This window comes from Gallus gallus, chromosome 15 (assembly GCF_016699485.2).
Source record: "Gallus gallus isolate bGalGal1 chromosome 15, bGalGal1.mat.broiler.GRCg7b, whole genome shotgun sequence".
Classification (NCBI taxonomy): Eukaryota; Metazoa; Chordata; class Aves; order Galliformes; family Phasianidae; genus Gallus; species Gallus gallus.
Window position 1 is genome coordinate 551578 of NC_052546.1, and position 21831 is coordinate 573408.

Below are 21831 nucleotides of genomic sequence, written 5' to 3' on the forward strand. Positions count from 1 at the left end.
ACTTTCATACGAAATCGGTCAAATAATTAACGGTATATTTTCTCTAATACTTGTGGAATGAATGTTTTTAAGTATCTCAGCTTTGTAACTGGATGAGAAACTAAAAATACAAAGACAACTGCCTGATGTAGGTTGCCCTGTTTTGTGGTCTTAAAAATGATTTCTGTGGTATTCTCCATCAGCAGTTCACAAATAGAACCTCTGGTTGACAGTTCCAGCAGAAAGTTCTGAGTCTGAGCCTGTGCACTTCACTGTGAGCAATCCACGGTTTGGCAGCAGCGTGTAGGAACTTTATTGCTTTGCTATAACCAATAATTCTTCTGGACTAAAAATGGGATTTCTGTTCCTGCATTGCTTATGACTCTAGTCTCTTTTAATGATTACTTGGTAAGAAGAGAGGAAGAAAAAAAGTGTTGAGTAAACTGTTGAAAATAGCTTTTACTTCTTTTGTCACTAGTTTGAATATTGAATATAATTGTACTGAACATAAAAGTTCACTATTGAAGTCATCGTGATTTTTGGAAACAGTGAATCTTGCTCATTAAACTTACTACCTAACATTTGAAACTCTTAGTAATGAGATTGTAGGTAAACCTGAGCTTTATGCTGTTGGACATTCCCAGTAGAATTAGATCTGGCACACAGTAAGGCAGATGGTGTCTGCTTCCCTGCTGGGTTGCATAAAGCTAATTCTGTACAAGAGGCACTGGGAGTGTGTGCACATTCTGGAAGAGAATTGTCTAAATGGAGTAAGATGAAGCCTGTAGAGGCCATGGAATCAAGGAGGGAGAGCAAACAGCTGACACTGTGGAAAATCATAGCTCGTGATCTCTGCTACTCGCCTTCTTTGCCCAGACTGTATGCACCTAGGTTGTATTAGGGATTAAGGGATAAAGGGATTAGGAGTACAGGTATCAGTGATCCAGTGCTATGGAAAATCTCTGATCTGCTAGAAATGTTACCTTTAAGTGCTGCTATGAGGAGTTTATTTGGCCAGTAACATACTGCAATTTAAGTATTTTACTTAACTAGATAATGATTCATTAGGAACTGTATGAGTAATTTGTAGTCAGAATTATTAGGTATTCCACTACACAGCATTGAAATGCGAGTAGCTGACATCCTAATGAAGGCCAGTCCCTAGCAGTTGGCTCAAACTGCACAGTAAGTCTCTTCCTGTATATTTCTGCTCTTCTCCGCAGCCTTTTGCTATCACCTGGCTCTTCTCAGTGCGTTCTTCACACTGTAGTTTTTGACTCTAGCTTTTGGAATAAGGAAGCAATGTGGAAAAAAAAAACAGTTCTTCAGATAACCAAATAATGTAGGTCACTCATTTGGAGAAAGGCAGAAATGGGAAAATACTTTAAGACCATGTTAAAATTGCCTTCACTGAAATGTCTCTGCTTTTTTTTTTTTTTTTTGTAGGACAAGGACTTAAAGGACTGGGCATGCTCAAACGTTGCTGTTCCTCTTCCCAGTTCTTTATTGTTGGTCATGTCTTGTGGCCTCTCTCAGCTTATCCACTAACTCCTTTGAGCCATTCAGGAGGGCAGTTCCTGGTAGTTTTGGCTTTCCATGCTTTCAATGAATCTTTTAAGCCTGAAGAATTGTAATTGACACTCCTATGCGTAACGCCCATTGTTGACCTGTTGCAGTACTGTACTGTAAGTGCACCTACTGCTGGCCGTGTTTTAACTGCTTGCTTTCTGGTTTGAGAGATGCAGTGGTTCCTTTCACTCCTGGATTAATATCTAAGAAGATAACTCATTAACTGATGCGAAGTTTACACCACGAACTATGTTTTTCTGACTTTACTGAAGTCGCTGGCATTTTTTTTTTTTAGAAAAGCTACTATTCAGGGCACTTTAAGTCAGTGACATCCCAGATTTTTTTTGCACTTCCTTTTTAAATAGAAATGGTTAGTATCCAGTGAGTGGGGTTTTACCATTATGCTCTGGATTACAGCATAAGTCGTGTTCGTGTTAATCTTGCTTATGCACTTGTTTGGGTGTCCTGTGCTGTACATACAGGTATTCTATACAGTGTAATAGCCACATAGGAACCCATCTTAATTGAATTCTTCTAAGAAACATTTTACCATGCATTGACAGAATTTGTACCTTTTTTTCCTTGCCTTTTTCAAAAGAGATCATTTTAAGTTTAACCATGCTGGGAGGGGTAGTACTTCCAAAGTTCATACCTTGTGGTCGTGTTTATAAGGCTTGTGCAAAGAGAATGAGTGGCAGTTTGCCATCTTATTTATTCCCTGTGTGATGGGAGATTAACAAAGAACATAATGGCACGATGACCTAATGGTGAATGCTTTTCTTTGTGAAAGGCATCCGAATGTGGTAAGCGAGAAACCAAAATATGATGTTAATAAACTCAGTCTACATACTTCATACCAATGAAATGCTTCAAATGAGGATTGCTAGTTTTACTTTTGGATCTAATCACTGACATTCAGAATTCTCGCAGAGAGGAACACTGCATCTTTAAATGAGAAAGTTTGAATTTCCTTTTGCTCCTACAGCATGTCAGCATCTCAAGTTCATTTCTTGCAACCTACACTATGGTGATTTGTAATCAAGCCTCCATGAGCTCGTGACATAAAGTACTGTTCTGTTGTCAAGTACTATCAAACTTTTCTGATAATGCTGAGTTAGGACAACCAAACAAAGCTAGCACTAAATAACGTTTAAAATTGTATACCTTTTAATGATCTTTTCAAGTATTTGTTACTGAAATTGTATAATGTGGAGTTTACTAGGTGTTATGTTCCAGTGCAGTGCCTCCTTTTCTTTCCCCACTGCTCTCTGTGGTGAGAAATTTGCCTTGTTTAAAATGATTACTGTGCCCTCGCATGACTGTTAAAGCTTTCTGTGCAAAGATGATTGTTTAAGTGCCACATGCCTATGATTGAGAGAAAAAAATCTATTGTTACCTCTGAGTTGTGTTCAACTGAAATGCTATTCAACAAATAACTTAGGAAAAATAGTTCTATTTTTAGCTTTTCATATCTCTGCTGTCTTCTCAATTTATTTCGGCAGCAGTGAAGAATGGATTGTATAGACTGCTTGCTAATATGAACAAAATGCACTTGTAATTCCTGGAAATAAATTTAAATCTTATATCTTCACGTTAACATAAAGAATTAGTTTTTGGTTTCCTGTTGGGTAATGTGTTTGAATGGAAATCAGATTCAGTTGCTACTGCAGTATTACAAGGATGCTTGCTGGTTAATGAATCCAGGCTTCCTCATTCCACTTAGTCTGCTTTTCAAAAAAAAGAAAGCCATTAACTTAGATTTCAGTAGGCAAGGGTGCTTACGAGATTCCATTTCAGATTTTTTTCTTCGAGTTTGAGTCTTAGTCTACCAAAACTAATTCTTAATAAGCTAGGGTTCATTTTAAGGGGCATTTTCAGTTAGGAAGTTCCCTGTGGTACATACATCTCTATTGTGCGGAACATAAGGAGCATAGTCAAGACACTGCGACAGTGATCATGGAGTCGTGATACGGAACCTCTGCTAAAAAAAACGCTTCTGTAGAAATTATGCACTTGACTGTTGATACTTGTGTAGGAATTTCTTCTGACGTTTCTACACATCTGTACCAAAATGCTTTCTTCACACAGTTTTGAGAAGCTGAAATGTTTCTAGAATCTCTGCTACTTGTACCATCATCATCATCACAGGAATCATGGTTGGAAAGATGACTGTTAGTGAAATCAGTTTGTAACACCTCAATCCTAATTTATTAAGGAAGAATTTTGGCAGCTTATTTCATCCTTTTCCCAATTCTTTTTTGAATACTTTAATTTTGGGTTTCTGGAGGGGTGTGAACTTACCCTTGCAATCTGTCTCTCAGAATGATGAGCCAAGGGTTTGCTTTACCTGATGTGTGGTGCTTTCAGGCTTTCTTCCCTAGCTGTCCTTACTGAACCAAATTGGCGTCCATCAATACCAATAACTGCATCCATCAGTCTTCTGCTGAATGCAGGAAACGTTGTTAAGCTGAATTTGTTGTATTGTCAAGTGCAGAAGCATGACCTTTTCTTTTGTCAGATATTGAAAATGTTTAAAAGAAGGTGCCTATAACACTGTTAGGTCGGTTATTGCTCCATTTTACTTCTTCTCCCCCTCTTTTATCTAGTTGTTGTATGTGTAGAGCAGAGACCCAAAACTTGTAATTGAAGTAATATATATTTCATGGTAAAGGTGTTTTGGGAATAAGGAATGTGAACAGTTGACTGTCTAAACATTCCAACTATATTGTGGAAGAAAAATAGGCGAACTTAAGCTTCTCTTGGATGCTTTGGCAAAGAAAGCATCTTATTCTGCTATCTGACCGTCCCCAGAATCTTCCTCATCACTGGGACACGTACCAAGTCTGAGGTGTGCAATGCTCTGCATGGGCCGAGCAGTGTGCTGCACTGTGAGATCTCAGGAGTAGCAGATGGTGACGTGACTCAGCAGCGGCCAAATGAAACCCAAGGAGTTCAGCATGGTTTTCCTTACAGAATGGGGAAAAAGAAAACCTCGTTGCTGCCCATTGTAATATGCTATGATATATTTATACCATGTCAAAGGTGTTTGCTGAGCAACTGTACTATAGATTTAAACTTTATTAATATATATTTGCTTATGTTAGTGTAGTTTATATAGTCCTTGGTTATTGATGAATTTGTGTTGTTACAGCACGGTGATATGGTATAAATATAGGTCTATACACACAACATACTCATGAGTTTGGTCCCTTGCATAGTACTTTTATATTTGTACAGCGATGTCTTCAAGTAATCCCAGATTTTAGGGGAAGTATTTTTGTAAATGCAGTGGTTTAAACAAAAAATCCAAACAGTCCTTTTACTAAGTTTTAAATGCGTTTGTGATTCAAAATGGTTTAGTTAATGACTGAAATCAAGACACTAAATTAGTGAAAAGTGCACATTAGTAAAGTGAAGCATACCATGGTTTTCTGTAGCATGTGCTGTGATCAAGCTAGGTGAAACATTGGATGAAACGCGGAAGTTGGACTACCTTTGTAAATCTAGAACAAATGTCTGAAGGTTGCAGCTGGATTACTTACTATTGTTGCCTTTTCTTGTGTTGTATCAGTGTAGAGCACTCTTAAATACTCAAACTGCTTTGTCTCTGCTTTGTACTGTTGGTGCCTTCTTAGTCACGTACCCCACACATCCTGCATAGCTAATTTAGTTAATGGTAAGTTTAAAATAAAGAAAGATTTTATATTAAAAAAAAAAACAAACAAACACCTTTAAAACTTCATTTTCTGTATGTTCTTATTCATTGTAACAATTAAACATTTATATTGTGACAGATCTGTGATTTGGTTAATCTGTATAGATCAGTTGTAAGTAGCAAAGGTTTATATTTTGTCTTATTCTTTTACTGTTGTAAACGTATGTGGTTTTCTTCTTTAAATCAGGTAACTTAATGTTCTGTTTCGTTTTCGGCATCTGAATCTTGTAAAAACAAATGCAAAGAAAATCATTAAATTGTGTCCCTGTATTACCAAATCAGCATAGTACTGTGCATGTATAGAATGACTGAAGTTCTACTTTAAAATGACCTGCTGTTTTATAAACCACGAGTACACTGATGCATATTACATTAGTGTCTAAAAATGAGTCCCCTGAATGGAGCAGTAGCAGATAGCCTACATTCATGTTTTTGAATACACAAGTTTCTGTTTCAGTGTATGAGTATACCAGTGTGAAATTAGAGCCATCCAAAACATTGCAGGGGAAGCTTATAGACGAGCAGAAGTGTTATATCTTTGCTATGAATTCAACACTGTGAACTGTTGGGCACAGAGATGGTTTTGGCTCAGTCAATGTTAAAATAGCTGTAGCCCACTTCGCAGGAAATCTTGCAAAGAATTACTTGGGCAGTCCTTAGAGACCAAATGTTTTCATTTTGATACAAAAAAGGTTCTTCTCAGGCTGAGGTTTGAAACGTTCTGTGGCTTCTGGGAACAATGCACTCCTCATCGTTGTAATGGCGTTTTTATGAATATTTTTTAGTCTGAAATCCAGCTGTGCCAAAGAACTGAGAAAAGGTATAATTGGATCACGGCAGCTAGAAACTTCTGTAATTAGTATGACAACATAAAAAATGTGACCTGAAACTACAGGTGCTCGTCAGTAACTAACAGGTCTGTAACAGCTCTAATGACTGGCTCGTTACAGCTCATCTCTCCATCCCCTCTCTGGTCTTCACAGCAGTATGCAATTTTTTTCCAGAATATTAAGAGTTTAATTTTGTCATATATACAGTTACGCATGTTACTCTTTCATTGACTATAGCTGCCTTTGTCTTTCTTTGTTCCCCCTACCAGTACACTGTATTGCAGTGTGTGTTTCAGTGAGTTGCTTCAAAGTATGACTGAAATGCATCTTGTTCCAGCAGAGGTTTTGACAAGCTGCTGCTTGACTCAGTACTTTTGTCACACTTGTTTAAGTAAGATTAGTTGGAAAACGCTTTGCTTTTCTTTGCTTTGTTCCACCAGAACAGGACACGGATCCTTCCTGTCTGTGAGCTTTGAAGGGCGATGGGTAGGGAGACCTCAGAGTCAAAGACTGCAGAGATGGGTTCTGGGGTCTGTGTGCAGGCTTAGTGCTTGTGTGGGACGGGCTCTGATAGGTAGAGTGCTGTGGAGGCCGAATAGCCAGCACTGGAGGAGCTCGTGTTCTCACAGAGTCTTTTGAAGACCAACTTCTGAATATAAGCCATGTTGATTTGAGCAGTGTAGATTTGATGCTGCTGGGCTTCGCAGAGCTACAACCCCAGTATTTTCTCTGCAGACAAAAATTCTTACTTCTCTGTTCTGTGCGTTTCATTATACTTCCTACTAAGTAATGTTTGCATAATGCTTGACAAGCTTGAAAAAAATTAACATTTGATAATTGTAGATGACTTAAAAACTTCATCACATCAATACATGCCATGTCAGTGCTTCAGAAGAGCTCTTTGGTTCCTCTGCAGAACAGCATTCAGGCGCTGCCAGATGCAGGAGGTGAGCGGTGCTCATAGTGCCCTGTCAGGGCTGAGGCTCCATCACACTGGAACCTGGCAGATCTGGCACTTCCTGCTGAAAGCACAGTGTGCGATCTGGTGATGGTATGTTCATTTCTGAGAGGCAATCTGAGAGCAGATGAAATGATCAGAAAGGAGAGATACATTTAGGTAAGGTGTGGTGTGAAAAGCAGTCCTTGGTTGTTGTTGGGAACTTGAGCCTGAGATTCAGCAGACCCTGGTTTGAATTTTTCTGATTCTAAATCCTTGAATACCTTGTAAATACTGGAAACCTCTTGCCATTTCTCTAAAATGTCCTCACATCTTCCTCGCAGCATGCACCCGTTCTTCAGTTCTTTCCCTTTCCCACCCAGTTGATTATTCTGGCAGAGCAATGCATGATCCCGTAGGTGCTCATTTTCTTGGTGCAGGAGTGGCTTGTTAGCACATGAGGGATGATAAAAGGAATCCTTACGCGTTTTTGATTCCCCAGAAAAGAGGAAGAAATGTCTTGAAAATGCTGGAAACCCAGCATGCTGTCTCATCTAAAAATACTGAGTTGAATACTTCTGTATATCTTGTGAGTCGTTCTGTGGTTCGTGTGGTACTCCCAGTTGTGCCAGCTGGTTGATTGAAATGCTTCTCCGTCTCTTTCTGTTGCTTCTTGGACTGAGCTGACCTTTGATCCTGCTGAGTTGCTGTCTTCCAGTGATGCTTTCCTTCCTCAGGGTTTATACATTCCATGTTGGTATTTTTCTCCCCAATCCTTTGCTGTGACCGACTTGATGTCACTTCTTTGTTCTCCTTATTTTGCATGGCTGTAGCTTCCCTTTGGTCTCGCAACTCTCCATTTGTTTGCTCTTCAGAAATTTCTATTTTTCTAATTATTCTGTGAGGCCATGGACACAGCCATGCTTCACAGAGCTGGGCCCTGGTTACACTGCAGCTGCTGGCTTTGGGGAGAAAACCTGCATAGGCAGAGCAGTTCCCTTAATGCAGTCGGTCGTTCCAGTGCCTGGGATTGCACCAGGTGCAGTTTTGCACAGTAGCGATCTGTTAATTCCACCTTACTGTTCCAATGCCTTGAATAAAAAGCCAGAAATAACAATGGAAAACTTCATTCTTCCTGGCTATGATGCATTCTTCTGCACTACTGAAAACTATTTCTAAATTCAGGCTTTTCATGAAAAAACAAACAAACAAACAAACCCAAAGCTGTAAGAGAATGCCACGAGTTTAAAAAATAACAAAATAATAAAATCTGTTATTATCAAGAGACTTATGATGCACCTTCTACTTTGATCTTAGCATCCAAGACACGCAGCTTGTTCTGAAGATGCTTTTCTGCCTTAAATCTGCAAATGCAAAAATGCTGAATATTCAGAATTTTGGCTTGAAGCCCTCTGAACTGCTGATAGCAGCCACCTGTGAGCTGAAAACCCGGGGAAGGGCTTGAAGTCAGGCCTTCTCCCCCCTCGGCTTTAACCTCAATAGCACGTGAGAAACCTTTGACTATCAAATCTTCCTGTATTCCTAGCAGTGTTTAGAACTCACAGATATTCTATCTCATAGTTTGGACATCTTAGATGCAAGTTTATAGACTGAAGAATTTTTGATGTGTTCTGTGTTTTTAAAAAGTTTTGCTGGTTTTGGTACGTGTTTACGTTTGCAGGCTCTTTGAATAGGCATGCCACAAACGTGGAGGGAACAAACCCGTCGGTTTTGGGCAGGCCGGTCGACACATCCAGAAATGCTGAAATGAACGTTGTTGATGTCACTGTAGCTCCGTGTTCCGTTTGCTCTCATGTGCAGCATACATCAGTGCTCCAGAAGAAGGTGGGGATTAAGGAAAAAACTGTGGTCATTTCTTAAACGTTCTTTTGTAGCTAAACTTAATTCGTAGGCTTGTTTCTGAGGGTAGTTTGGTATTTGGGGAGAACTGTGTTAAGCCATTTTTACAGCTGACTTGATGACATTTCTCTAAGTATAATATGCTGTTATTCCAGCATGGCAAAGGTCTGCATAATTCATGTGTGCTCAACTTAATCACTGGTTTTCTTCTTGTAACAATAAATGGCATTGTACCAAAAGCAATATATCCTGTGTGTAGTTAGTAGTGGAAGTAATTATTACTGTGCAGCTTTTATTTCCATTGTCTTTCCTACGGTTGCTGCTAGCATGGATTTTGTGCATTGACAGTTGTTCCAGGCTATTAAAGATGTATTTTGGGGGAAAAAGTCCTGCATAATACTTGTTTGCTTTCTGGGAGCTGCTGCAGTACTTTGAAGCAGAAAAGAGTTGCATCTTATGCTGCAATAAGCTTGTTTTCTTCTGACTCTTATCACCAGAACACATCTAGATCTAGAGAGTTTCTCCGGAATTGCTCCTCCACATTTTTCCTCTTGAGAAAGGCCCAGGCTCAACACCAGCATCGTTAGAGCCAAGGATTATAAGAGAGCAGAAGGGCTTTTTTCTCTGCTTGATTTTGGGATTCTGCTAAGCTACCACAGCCTTATTAGATCATGGCGCTGTAAAAAGACTTGGGGAATGCTGCAACTGGTTTTGTTCACCAACTCCTTAACTCAAGACCAGATAAGAACGCACAGGCAATATGCAATGCATGGGAACTCTCTAGTCTTAAATTCTGTCCTTCCTGACCCCCTGATAGTGTTTCTGCACTGCAAGTAAATCTGCCCTGGATAACTTTCCTTTAAAAGAGGGAAGCTTTGTTTTTCCTCAGAGGGACAAGGAGTTAATACAGTTATCTTCCCACCACTTGCATTTGACTGCTAGTGTGTAGTGTTCATCGTACCAAGATGTCACTGTTAGAAAAATTTTAATACTGTAGAACTAACGGGGTGAAGAACTTGCTCTTCTCAACTTGTATATTCCTCCTTGCTTTTGAAGTGTGTAGAACGATACCTACTTTAATTATAACTGAATAGCTTTTCTGCATTCTCTGTGCACATTTTTCTCAGCTGCCTCCTATTCTAGATGTGACTTATTTTACTGCTAATGGTGTTATAAAAAACTGTAGTACTACAGGTGTCATATGGTAACTTGTAAATAAAATTACTGTAAACACACGGTCAAGTTATTTGTGGTGCTGCTCTGTAAATGTGTGACATTACCTTAGCTGTAAATCTTAACAGTGCTTTTCCTGAGGGCCGTGCCCATAGCGCTCGGTGATTGCAAAGCCGGTGTCTGTGCCTGTACAAGAAGCCTTTCTGTGGCCTCTGTACACAGCGGTCTGCTCCTAGTCACAAGTTCCAGGAAACTATAGCACTGACAGCAATTATTTCTACACAGTCACTTTGCAACATAACGTGCTAGATGACAGCAAATCAACACCTACATCAAACTGATTGGCTGTGGATAATACATTTTCGTGTAAATATCAATTCACGTAGAAAGGAGAGAACACAGAATTATTTATGGTTGGAAGGTGATTAGGAAACTGTTGCATTTTGTCCTTGGAGCCTATCAGCTCCAGCAGAAGACTGCCTGTTTCCTATCCAATTGAAAGGGTGGCGGAAAAAAAAGTGGAAGAGGTCTGACCTGGGGAAAGAACACAGAGTGCTACATTTTAGTGGGAAAACATACACACAAAAACAGGTACTCTGTTCTGTTGCATTTTCGTTACGGTTCGCATGCAGTCAGAAATGCAGCAAAAGTGTCCCCTCTCTCTTCTATAAAACAGTCCTGAGGAGATCCGGTTAGCACTCAGACGTTAAGCTCTTCAGAACCATTTGTCTTTGTGTACGTAGGAGTAGATAACGTGTAGGATTTTTGTACCATTTATTGGGGGTTGAATCTGTACTCAATGCTACAGAATAAGAAAGTAATAAAACTGTTGAATTTTCTGCAGTGTTGCAGAGCAAAGCAGCTTGTCATTCCCAAACACCTGAGGCTGCAGTCATGTCTTTTACACACGCATGTAAAAAGCACCTTTCTAATCCTTACCAGGGATGTTTTAAATATGCAGTCCTTAAAGCTGTTCCTTCCCTTGGAGCAGCTCTGTGGAATCATCCTCTGCAGGTTTCTGTTCCTCATGGCTTCATCCCATGCCTGGCAGTGCAGACTGAGCGTTGTTTCTTGATTTTGTTGCTGTTGTGAGAACTATCAATAGCAGATTTTTTTTTCAAAGTAAGTGATGTATCTCTTGGTGAGATAGTACAAAAAACCTTGGCTAGCATCTTTGGCTGTGCTTGCTTTCTTTTGTACGATGGAGGTGACAGAGATAAGAGTTTCTGCTCTCGACGTGTATTGTGATGATGGGATGATGGTCACTGAGTGGATTAATTTGGAAGGAACTCTTTAGAAAACTTCAGCTGTAGCAAACGTTTAGTGTATTCATTTTGACAAGCAGTTGTCCTAATGATGTGCTGTGCAAGAGCAGACTTTGGAGGAACAGGCAGCAGGGCCAGAGGGAATCATGCAGTGCTTGAGCAGCATCTAGTCTGGAGCTGTTTTGAAACTGCCCAGGAGGGAAAAAGCAGAGGAAAGTAGTAGTAGCCCAAAATGCTATGTGATACTGTATAATAATATTAGCTACAATCAGAATTTAAATGCCACCAAATGTATGAGCAAAAAGCATGATCTGTCCACTGCTTTCAAGATGTGCACAACAAACGGTTGGGCCAGACTCCTCCATCACTGTAGTGTGTTGAAAGTAACTACATTAATGCATTTATTTTTGACTACAACACTTCCCCTCAAACTTTTATTAAGTAATCAAGAAAATTGCTTTCTATTCACATCAGTCCTTCAGTGTCTAGAGAGAAATGACCTTTCAGTGCTGCTCATGACTTCCAGTGACTGGACGTGACTGTGTCCCTGCTCTTGAGCTTTCAGTTGTTCCTGTACTTCTTCACCTCATTCTTTCCTCTAAATTTGCTTCCCTATGGCTGTTAAACGCAGGCGTTGGAAGCCTGATTCTTTTTAAGGGATTTAAATGAATTAAGAAGCAAATTACTTACATCTGGAAACCTTACTCTGGAAACTGTTTCACTGAAGGTAGACGAAACTTTCTCAAAGCAGGAGCTGTGACATTGTAGCTTGTGGTCTTTTAAGTTAAGGGGCAATCGAGTGTTTACAGTAAGCATATTAAAATAAATGTTCAGGTCAGAGAGTAAACATTCTCAAAACAAATGCAATCATTTTCAGAATAAAGTGTTGACTATTGAGTGGAATCTCAGACAACAAAAAAGCAACCAAGCCACAAACAAACAGGTACTAGAAAACAGAAATGTCCCAGAAGTAATGCTCTTGAATGAATGAAATCTTTGTCAGCAGCAGAGATAATCTGAAGGTTCTGATTATAATCCAAGCATTTTTTGTGGGCAGCAGCAACGAAGACTGGGGCATGTCCTGGATAAACATTGCTATCCGCAAACCACCATGCACCTCCTCAAAGATAGCAATTAATTAACCAGGAGAGTCGATTTCAACTCTCCAATTCCTTATTCAGGATGTTCAAGTACTGTCATGCTCTTCACTTGCACTGAGATGGGTTCACGGTGACGTTTCCATGTTAAAGCATTGAAATTCCATGAGTGTACTTTGGTTTTACTTAAATGTGTGAATCATTTGAACATCAGTAATTCCCACTGTAAAAAGAAATGTGACAGCTTTTCAGTGATCCTACGTTGCTGTTGCCTCTTAACTGTACTTGAATGTGGAGGTGGGGAAACGTTATTTGCTTTTCTCTAAAAGTGCACCCTTCTATGCCTGGGTTGTCTTTAGAATCATCTCCAAGTTAACTAGTAAAAATGACAGAAATCTCTGTATGGCAGAAGTCACCTTGCTATGGAGTGCTTTGTCTGATGTCACATGGTTTTATTAGGCCAGTCCAAAAGTTCAACCAAGCCATTGGTGTTCTCTCTGGGAAGTGCTGGGTGCTGCCAGAGGTGCTTTTCCTGGCATCCCATTCCAGTCATTTCTGTTCTCCCATTTGTTGTCTCATGCAATCAGTTATTGTCTTGTTTGTTTAGTTTTTCTTCAGTCCTTTCTCCTGGGAGGACTTAAACACTGTGTGCAGGGTCAGATTGACGCTTGGTCTTGGACGGGCAATCCAAAGGGGACAGAGGCCAGCAGGACAGCACCTTACTCCAGAACGCTTTCCTGACTGGCAGTTTTGTAGCTCAGAGATGATGTTTTTGTATTTCAGAGGTGTAGGACTGTCTGCTTAGAGCTTTTTTTGTGTGTTAGAGCCAATAACAGTTGTGAGATCTTTTTGTAATTCTTTGCAGTTATATGCTAGTTTCTGTCAAATGTATGCCAAGCTAACACATGTAATCATTGAAAAAAAAGCAGGTTGGAAGGAATTTATGAAGGCCATCTGGTTCAGCCCAGGTGATAGCAGTGAATATGTGGTAACTGAGTACCCCTGGACTGTATGGAGCTGAAGACCTGCTCATACTTGCTTATGCTTTCCACTGCTGATTTTTGCTGGTCTTAAGAAATACAGTAACTGATAGTAACAGAGACTGAGGCATGGAATTTACCCTTTCACTTTCGTTTTCACCTGTACTTCAGTTGTGTAACCCATAAGCTTCAGAGGATTTCTTTTTCTGTTTTGACTGGAAGGTATTGTTAGCAAATAATATGATTTACATCTGTTCGGAGCCTTTAGCTACTGCAGAGATGTAAACAATAAACTCCACTGTGCTGTACAGACTGCCCTTCCTGGCACCATCACGGCTGTTCCTGGCTAGAGCACATGGGAGAAGAATGCAGTGGTATAGTTTGTGCTGTTTCTGCTCTCAGGCTAAGTTTTCATTCTTCTTGTGCTGCGCATTTGCACTTCACAAGCACTGGATTTTACACATAGAAACAATCTATATTCTAAAAATTAAAAACCTTTTTATGTAACATTTGCGGTTAGTTTTGCCCATAGCAGTAATATTTAGTATAGAATCACCAAGGTTAGAAAAGACCTCCAAGGCCATCCAGTTCAACCACCCGCCTTCCACCAATATTTCCCACTAAATCACATCCCTCAGTACAACATCTACACGTTTCTTGAACGCCTGCAGGGTTGGTGACTCCACCACCTCACTGTTGGTGACTCTCCCACAACTGTTACGTGGGAGAAGAGGACGACCCCCACCCCCACCTCACCACCACTTCCTTTCAGGCAGCTGTAGAGAGTGATATGGTCTCCCTTGCACCTCCTGCACAGTAAATGTATGGGAACTGTTGAATCACAGCCTGAACCTCTGATTGACCACCTGAGGTGAGAATTGAGTCAGCCACAGGGGCACAGGTGAACGCAATTTCACCTGAGTGACCGGAAGGGGTGGAGCCTGGCTGTACCCCTCCTAGACCCCATTTAAGGGCTGACTCCCAAGGAGGAAGGATCTCCTATCTGGAGATCACTCCTCTTGGAGCCCTTCCATGAGCCCAGGACACAGGTAAGCTCTTTATTTCATTGCTCCTTTGTAGCGTAATAATCTCTCTGGTTCAATACCTGTATACCTGTTTGCCATACAGTAACTGCCATGCAGTAATGCCCCAGTTCCCTCAGCTGCTCCTCATAAGACTTGTGCTCGGTGTCCAGTGCCTAGACTTGTGATAGTATTCAGAGAGCAAAAAGAAGAGAGATAAAATTGGCCCTGGAAAAGATACAGTAATACTTTTTATTCAGCTTCCCGGTAGGAGCCTTGTCTCCATGCAAATCCAAAGAGCTGTTAAAGGAAAAGCATAACTATAGTTTGAACCTATGTACTCTACATCTCTCTGGTACAGTCTAGTAATTAGAGCTGTTAAACCTGTAGTTGTGCCATCTGCTGGTGAAAAGTAACCATGAATATAAATTATGTAAATAAAAAATAGAGCAGAATGACTGTTAAACGTGATGATTAAATAGCAAAAATGATAATGCCAAGTATTTTGAAAAGTATTCTCTAGAACTGTAGCTGCAATGGCTAGCAAAGGCTAAGCTGGCAACGTTTTAGGGCAAGAACTTATCTTGTTTAGAATCATAGAATTATGAACAGTTTATGTTCTGCTGTGGCAGGGTTTTGATTTTTTGTTTCTTTTGTTGTTTGGTTTTTCTATTTTTCTTTAAAGACTTTGTTTCTTTGAAGTAGACTGAGTCTCAGTGCTGTGCAGCGTGACCGGTCAAGGCACTGAATGTGAGGACTAAAAGAAAATCATGATGGATTTTTTTCCCTTTTTTCTAGTTGCTGGTGTAGGTCAAAGGAATTTCAACCACCCATAAATAAAGCACGACACCTTGTTATAGAATGAGAGAAGCAAACTGAAGTACTTTCTTAATATACATATTAATGAATAATGTTACGCTAGTTACGACTATCAAACTTCATACCATCTCTTCTTCATGTCTCTAAACCTTTCCACACTCCTTCATACTTACTGACATATATATCAGAAAAGTAAGTCAGGATAAAGGACAGCAATGTTTTTCAAACTGAGAGAAAATGGGGATGTAGCTTGAACATATGAAAAAAATAACTTTCCTAAACCGTTGCCGTGTCTTAAAATCCCTGTTTTTGTGTAAGCCAACTTCTCTCTTGTAGTAATATCCAAGGAACTGCAAAATCTTATTTGTAGCTGCAGAGGAGTGTCTTGCTGGAGGTTTCTGGGTACTGATGTTCAGAGTATCTTGTTGGTTCTCACTGTGATTCTGAAGGCTTTGCAGTGGTTTTTATTTACTGCTTCACAGCCTGCTCAGTAAGGCGGTCCACCTGCTGCTTAATTCTCTGAGCTGAGAGAAAAAGCAGATAGCACTTTTCTGATTAAATATGGGTCATGTTGATTTGTGTTTGTGTGCTCCTGCCAGAGCAGCTGGTTTGGTCTTGTCTTGTGCCGTGCCTCGCTAAGCCATGCAGAAGACTTGAGTGACTTTCTTATTAGAGATCCTAGATTAGATGTACTACAGAGATGAGGCGCTGGACCATGGGTATTTTTGAAGCTCTTGCCAAAAAGTATGGTAGAATGGTGATTTGATGAGGATATCTGGTAGCACAATAGCAAAAACCAGGATTAAGATAGATTTTAAAAAAGGAAAAAAAAAAAAGCAAGCAAACAGCAGGCACACCTCTGGCAGTTAGATGCCTGGTACGGCACCGATACAAGTTGTTTTTTTCAATATACTCGTGCAGAAAAAGATGTTGAAAACATCATAAGCAATATTTATACAAAAGAGCTGAGTACAAACCTCTCCAATACTCATGCATTGATTTACATGGCATTGCAATATTTGAATTTAATCTCTGTTTTACTAGTCAACCTCCTGTCCCACTGCGCTGCAGAAAGTGAAGCAGCAGCATTGCCTTTGTTCTTATTTTAAAGGATTATTATTGTATACTTGGTAGCTTTTGTACTTACTGCTGGTTGCTAATGTCTCCAGCAGATGTAAGATAGCCTTTTATAGCTTCCTCCCACTCTTTTTGTCTTTTCCCATGCCAAGTTCATAGTTTGGTCAAGCAGTCCAATTAAGGTAGTTACTGAATGTATTTGCTCAGATTCAGGGATGGCAGGATGAGCTGCATAGGCAAGAGTGTGAAAGTTCAAATGCTATCATTTCATTTAATGACAGTTACGTGAAAAACATCTGGAGACGCAAACAAATAAATCAGCCAGAATATTTGTAGCATTATACAAGAAAATAGGCAATGCTTGCTTGCACTGATCTTATCTTTAATCAGACTCCCTATTTTTCAGTTACCAGAAACATTCAAGCCATTTATTATAAAATGCATGAAGGAAATTCACACACTTGTTTATCAGTATTCATGTAAGAATTATAGTAAGAGGATTCGGATATCTAATTAAAATATATCTATATATGTACGTTTGGCCACAAGATGGAGCCGGCGCAGCAGTGGGTGCATCTTCCCGGTTGAAAAGGTTGCACGTTTCTTTGTCTCCTTCGGTACTTGAGCAGAATCAGCATCTCTAAGAGGACTGATCGCCCCTCACGGGGTTTCTGGTAGCACTGGAGAAATGCAAAACCAGGCAGAACTCATAAAAATCATTCCATCCCAGAAATGAAACTCCTGCAGCTAACTTGAATGAGAAAACTAAATATCTCTGATGCTTTTTTCCTGAACCTAAGCTAAGTTAATCTTCCAACTCTATTGCATTCTCCATGGGTTTATATTGTCTCTTCAGACTTATGGGCAAAGGAAGGAAGAAATGAAGGATAAAACTGAGTACATTCAAGGGAGAAATAAGATTTATATCTTTATCAATGAGAGTAATTAAGAACAGGAACAATGAATTAACAATTTGTAAATTGAGATGGGATGTTCTAAGGATGTTTTCCCAAGGGATGTCCTATAATTCTGTGTTCTGGTTTAAAGGACGAGTAATAAAACAGCTTCTATCTTGCAGCAAGTTACAGAGATCCCTTTGATCCTAATTATCTGTGGAACTACACAATATGCTTGTGCTGGTTGCCCTTACATGGAAAGGAGATGAGGATGGAAATATGAGTGTAGGTTTCAAGATAAGGAACATACCTCTTGGGAGAAGAAAAATAAAGGAAAAAATAAAAGAAAATAAACCAAAGAGCAGGAAAAGTTTTTTTCCTGAGCAGGAGAAAACTTGGATCCCTGCCTGTAGCCAACTGATCTGCATACATAGGCAAGCATAGGCAGGATGTGTTTATACAAAACATGTATCAATAGGAAATGAATTTCTGCTTTTCCACAGCTCACAAAAAATAGTTTTCAGATAAAGCTGCCCAACATTAGCCAAAGGGTCTGTAGCTGCATGAAGGAGGTGACAATCCTACTTAATGGTGGGCTTTGCAATATTTATATGTATATTGAAGAAGTTTTTATTATTCTTCATGTTCTACTACCTTTTTCTTTTGCCTACCTGTTAGTCTGAATACTAAAGACTTTAATTAACATCTGATTTTGGTGTTTTAAAAGTTGCACAAGAAACAAAAGAAGCATTTCCATGGTGACAGTGGTGGGAAAAGGAGCAGTTCAGATCTTGCAAATGACAGATCACCCTCTAGTGGTGTATATTTCAGCCCACTGATTAGAGAGAATATATATGTTTATGCACACCTGAATTAGGTATCTGAAGTTGGGTGATATAGATGTTTTTTTGTCTCACATTCATTTGTATGTATATGAGCAGATATCTACATCTGATCCTATATCAAATCATGATAATTATTTGATCTGTAGCCTATAAACAAATTCCTCTGCTTATTCTCCACTTGAGGATGGGTTGAGACTTCAAGATATTTCAAGACAGCTGACCTTATCACTTCGTATTCTGTGCTCTGCTAAAGCAGTAGCTTCACTAGTAGTATGGACTGCTATTGGTGCAACTACTAGTAGGAGTTTGCAGATTTTTGCATTGCTGTCTGCAGTACAATCAAATACTTCCTCCTACTGCTTTCAAAACTCATCCCAAAGGAAAACGTAATTTCTTTGTTTACCGAAGTATCTCTCTGCACACAGTTCCAGACAAGTAACTAAAAATATGCTGTGACAAGTCAGTATAATTTGTTTATTACCTAATACTGAGCTGGTTTCAATTAATGCACAATATTATATTTTAGTGTTATACAATCATAACCTTGTTCTACTTCTCCTTCCATACATAATGTGCACAAGGAAATATCAGTTAGCTTTATAAAAACTTGTTTCCCAGTCTCATTTTAAATTCCAGCACCCTTCACAGCACTCATTACATGTCACTTGTTCCTATATTATACACTCCAACCTGACTGCTGCCATGTCTTAAGAAACAGATGCATATTATTTTCCTTGGAGAACTTGGCAGAACATAATGTTATAAACTTAAGTAACTGGGAAGAGCAAGGTGGGGTTTTTTTTTGTGTGTGTGTGTATATTTCCTGTTACTAAGCATACATTTAAGGCAAACATACAGGAAATTATTTTTATTTGAAAAAAAAAATCTTTCAATAGTCTTCTTTCAGTTAAAACAAAGAGCATGGAGCTTTACAACTCTTAGACCAACTCATTTTTAAAAAATGCTGTTAAAGCCTCCAAACATTTGAGATTTAACATGCCTTTAAGAAGCAAAGGAAGGAACAATCCTGACATTATTTCCCAGTTTAGATGCCTGTAATAGTCCTTCCTCTACCTCACATTTGGAGTTTATCTAGTTCTCAGCATGTCTTATGGTTTGGGGTACAACTCGCCTACCAGTTCTATTTCTAACATGCTAAGCCACAAAGACGGTGACCACGTATCATCTCTGCAATTCCTGTGGCCTGATGAACTCCAGAACTACAGACCATAACCTTGATTAGAATCCTAATGAGGAAAAAATAACACCTTCCTGCTCGTATTACACAATGATGCAGAGCACACAACAGAAACACAGGCAAGAGTTGCTAGACTGTCAAAATTAGTGCCATTAAATTACCACTGATAATGTGCTTATGATATAATTAGGACAGAACACAGGGTTTAGTAGTTGTAGTATGACATCTGCTTTGCTAATCAAGATGAGCCCCATTGATAAAGACAGAATTCACCCTAAGAGTTTATAATCCAAACAGTATACTGAGATTGAGATTGAAGTGTTTAATTTTATCTGTGCTTTTTAAGTTGTTTCACTGTCGTTGTGGACTACACACAGTATTGCCAAGCACATCATTCTTTATCAGAGGCTGTTCATATAAGCAACCTTATCCTGCTACTGAAGGCGCCTAACTACATCCTTGACATGTCTTTATCTTCAGAAAACAAAAAGAAGAAAAAAGAAAGGAGAAAACGATGGTATTCTAACAGTGCAGCTTGTGTATTTGTTACTAGGGAAACAAATAGCAAAGAGAAAGAAACCCTTAGTGTCCTTGTCATTTAGGTCTTTCAGTGGAGAAGCAGAGCTTGTGTTAAAACAATGGAAACATTGTTCCACTCTCAGGATCCTTTGCTGTCCTCACTGAATGACAGACGCTCCTTTCTTCCCTCTTGTTCATCTTGTCTTCTCTGAAAAGAACTGCTTCTCTAGTCAGGGTTGGACTTTTGTTTCATTTTAATTCACCATGCAGAGTCAAAATCCTGTCTGTGTAAAGTGTTTGGCTCCTAACACCTAAACCAAGATCACAGCAGATCTCTCAAGGTAAGCAAAGAGAAACACCAGACACTTGCATTCACATCTATGGAAAAGCATGCACAGCTGCACTGGTGATTCCACGTTTGTGATCCTTCCTTTCAGCTAGTGACCAGGAAGCCATCAGAGTGGGAGAGGCACTGCAGCATCTGCCACGTCCCAAACCCAGGGCCCTACAGCTCCAGTCACTGACCGCAAGCAGGTGGTATTGCTGCCTCTCAGATGTGAGGGCTGTGTTACCATGGGAGCTTTGCCACCAGTTTCAGTGGGCCAGTGACTGTTGTGGTTTATGTGGGCAGGCATAGATGGGGGATGGGGAGGACACCTGTGGAAATCAGTGTTGTTTTTACTGTGACCTTTTGCTCATTGCTTAATATTTCTCACACGTAATCCACAAAGAGGATCTCATTTGGAACGATGAGAAACATACTGTGGCATGGTACTCAGAACCTGCAAATTACAATATAAATATTAACTATTATTGAAAGGCTGAAGCAATAACTTCTACAGTGTACACATAGCAGTATTTTTCAGAGCTGTATGGTGCCTGGCTGAGTGGAGGGGCACAGGACTGGTTGCAGCAGGTCACAACAGCCATGCGTCAGGTCACGTACCCTTTGACTAGAGAAAGAAGAATGGACTAAGAAATCCTTCTTGTTAAGGGAGAAGGGTAACAGGCCCCTCAAAATGAAGTACAAGGTAAAAATCTGTTTAACCTTCAGCTGGCTGAAGCTGTTGATCAATACGCAGGTCAGAGACAACAAAGATCTTGTGTTGCATCTGATTTAATGTGTTTTCTCTGCTCAGTTACACTGTGTCCCTGCGCCAGCCAGTATCACGTTGCACGCCTCATCTAACTCGTCTGCGGCAATGGGCTCAGGAAGCCTGACGTGGTGCGCTCCGAAGCGAAGTTGAGCCGGTTCTCACCTGTCTGCTTCCTACAGGACTTCAGTACCAGCTCTGGAGCTGCCGAGGGTGGGCAAATTGTAACTGGAAGTGCTTCCACAGGCGTTCGCTTTGCCGTGTTCCACCAACACGCATTTCACTTTGGTTGTAGCATGAGGTTTTTGTACCGTTGTTCAGGAATGGCCATTAATTTGGCATTAAGGAAAAAGCATGTCACAACAACAGTATAAACACGGGAGTTACGTAGAGTTGGAGATTTTGATTATAGCCACCAACTGAATTGCAGCGGATCTCAGTCGTTTAATATTCTGCAAAGCACCAAAGAACGGGTTGCTGTTTGGAAGGAAGATCTCAGGAGGGGGAGGCAAGGAGAGAAGGAAGCGAGGGGATGTCGGCGGCGCTGCGGGAGCTGCGTTTTTATCCTCAAGACCTGCGCGCTGGTCATCCCCCAGAATTTTACCTACTTCCATCAGAACTGTGAGAGAGAAACAACCTCAGGTGAGGAATAAAAGCTTGCGCTACCTTACCTTATCGCACCGCCTTCACTCTACAGCCTCTGTAACACCCACAGCGCTCGCAGAGGCTGCGTGCGCGCTCCACCGTCCCTCAGGGGCCGCCCGCCCTCCGCGCGCGCCGCGCCGTTCCCGCCTCATCTCGCCTCGCGCCCGAGGCCCGGGGAGGGGGAGAAGCGCTGGCGGCACGCGCCCAACGGCCCGCGGAGGAGCGAAGAGGGCGGGGCCATCGAGGCGCTCGCCCCGCCCCCCGGCTTTGTGAAGAAGGGCGGAGGGGGCGGAGCCGCGCCGGATTCCCCC

General features: G+C 40.5%; 1 protein-coding gene and 1 long non-coding RNA gene across 2 annotated transcripts in view; one reads left to right on the plus strand and one right to left on the minus strand.

Annotated features, from left to right (window-relative positions):
* Positions 1-5541, plus strand: part of MAPK3 (mitogen-activated protein kinase 3) — a 29896-nt gene extending 24355 nt beyond the window's left edge. Inside the window, exon 9 of the mRNA NM_204150.2 lies at positions 1426-5541. The gene's annotated coding sequence lies outside the window, so the exon portion shown is untranslated. The remainder of the gene's footprint in view (positions 1-1425) is intronic.
* Positions 5279-21734, minus strand: LOC107051620. The gene is made up of 2 exons (XR_006931543.1): positions 21547-21734; positions 5279-11516 (listed from the first exon to the last, which is right to left on the minus strand). It is a non-coding gene; the product is annotated as an uncharacterized LOC107051620 (long non-coding RNA).
* Between the last annotated feature and the right edge of the window lie 97 nt (positions 21735-21831).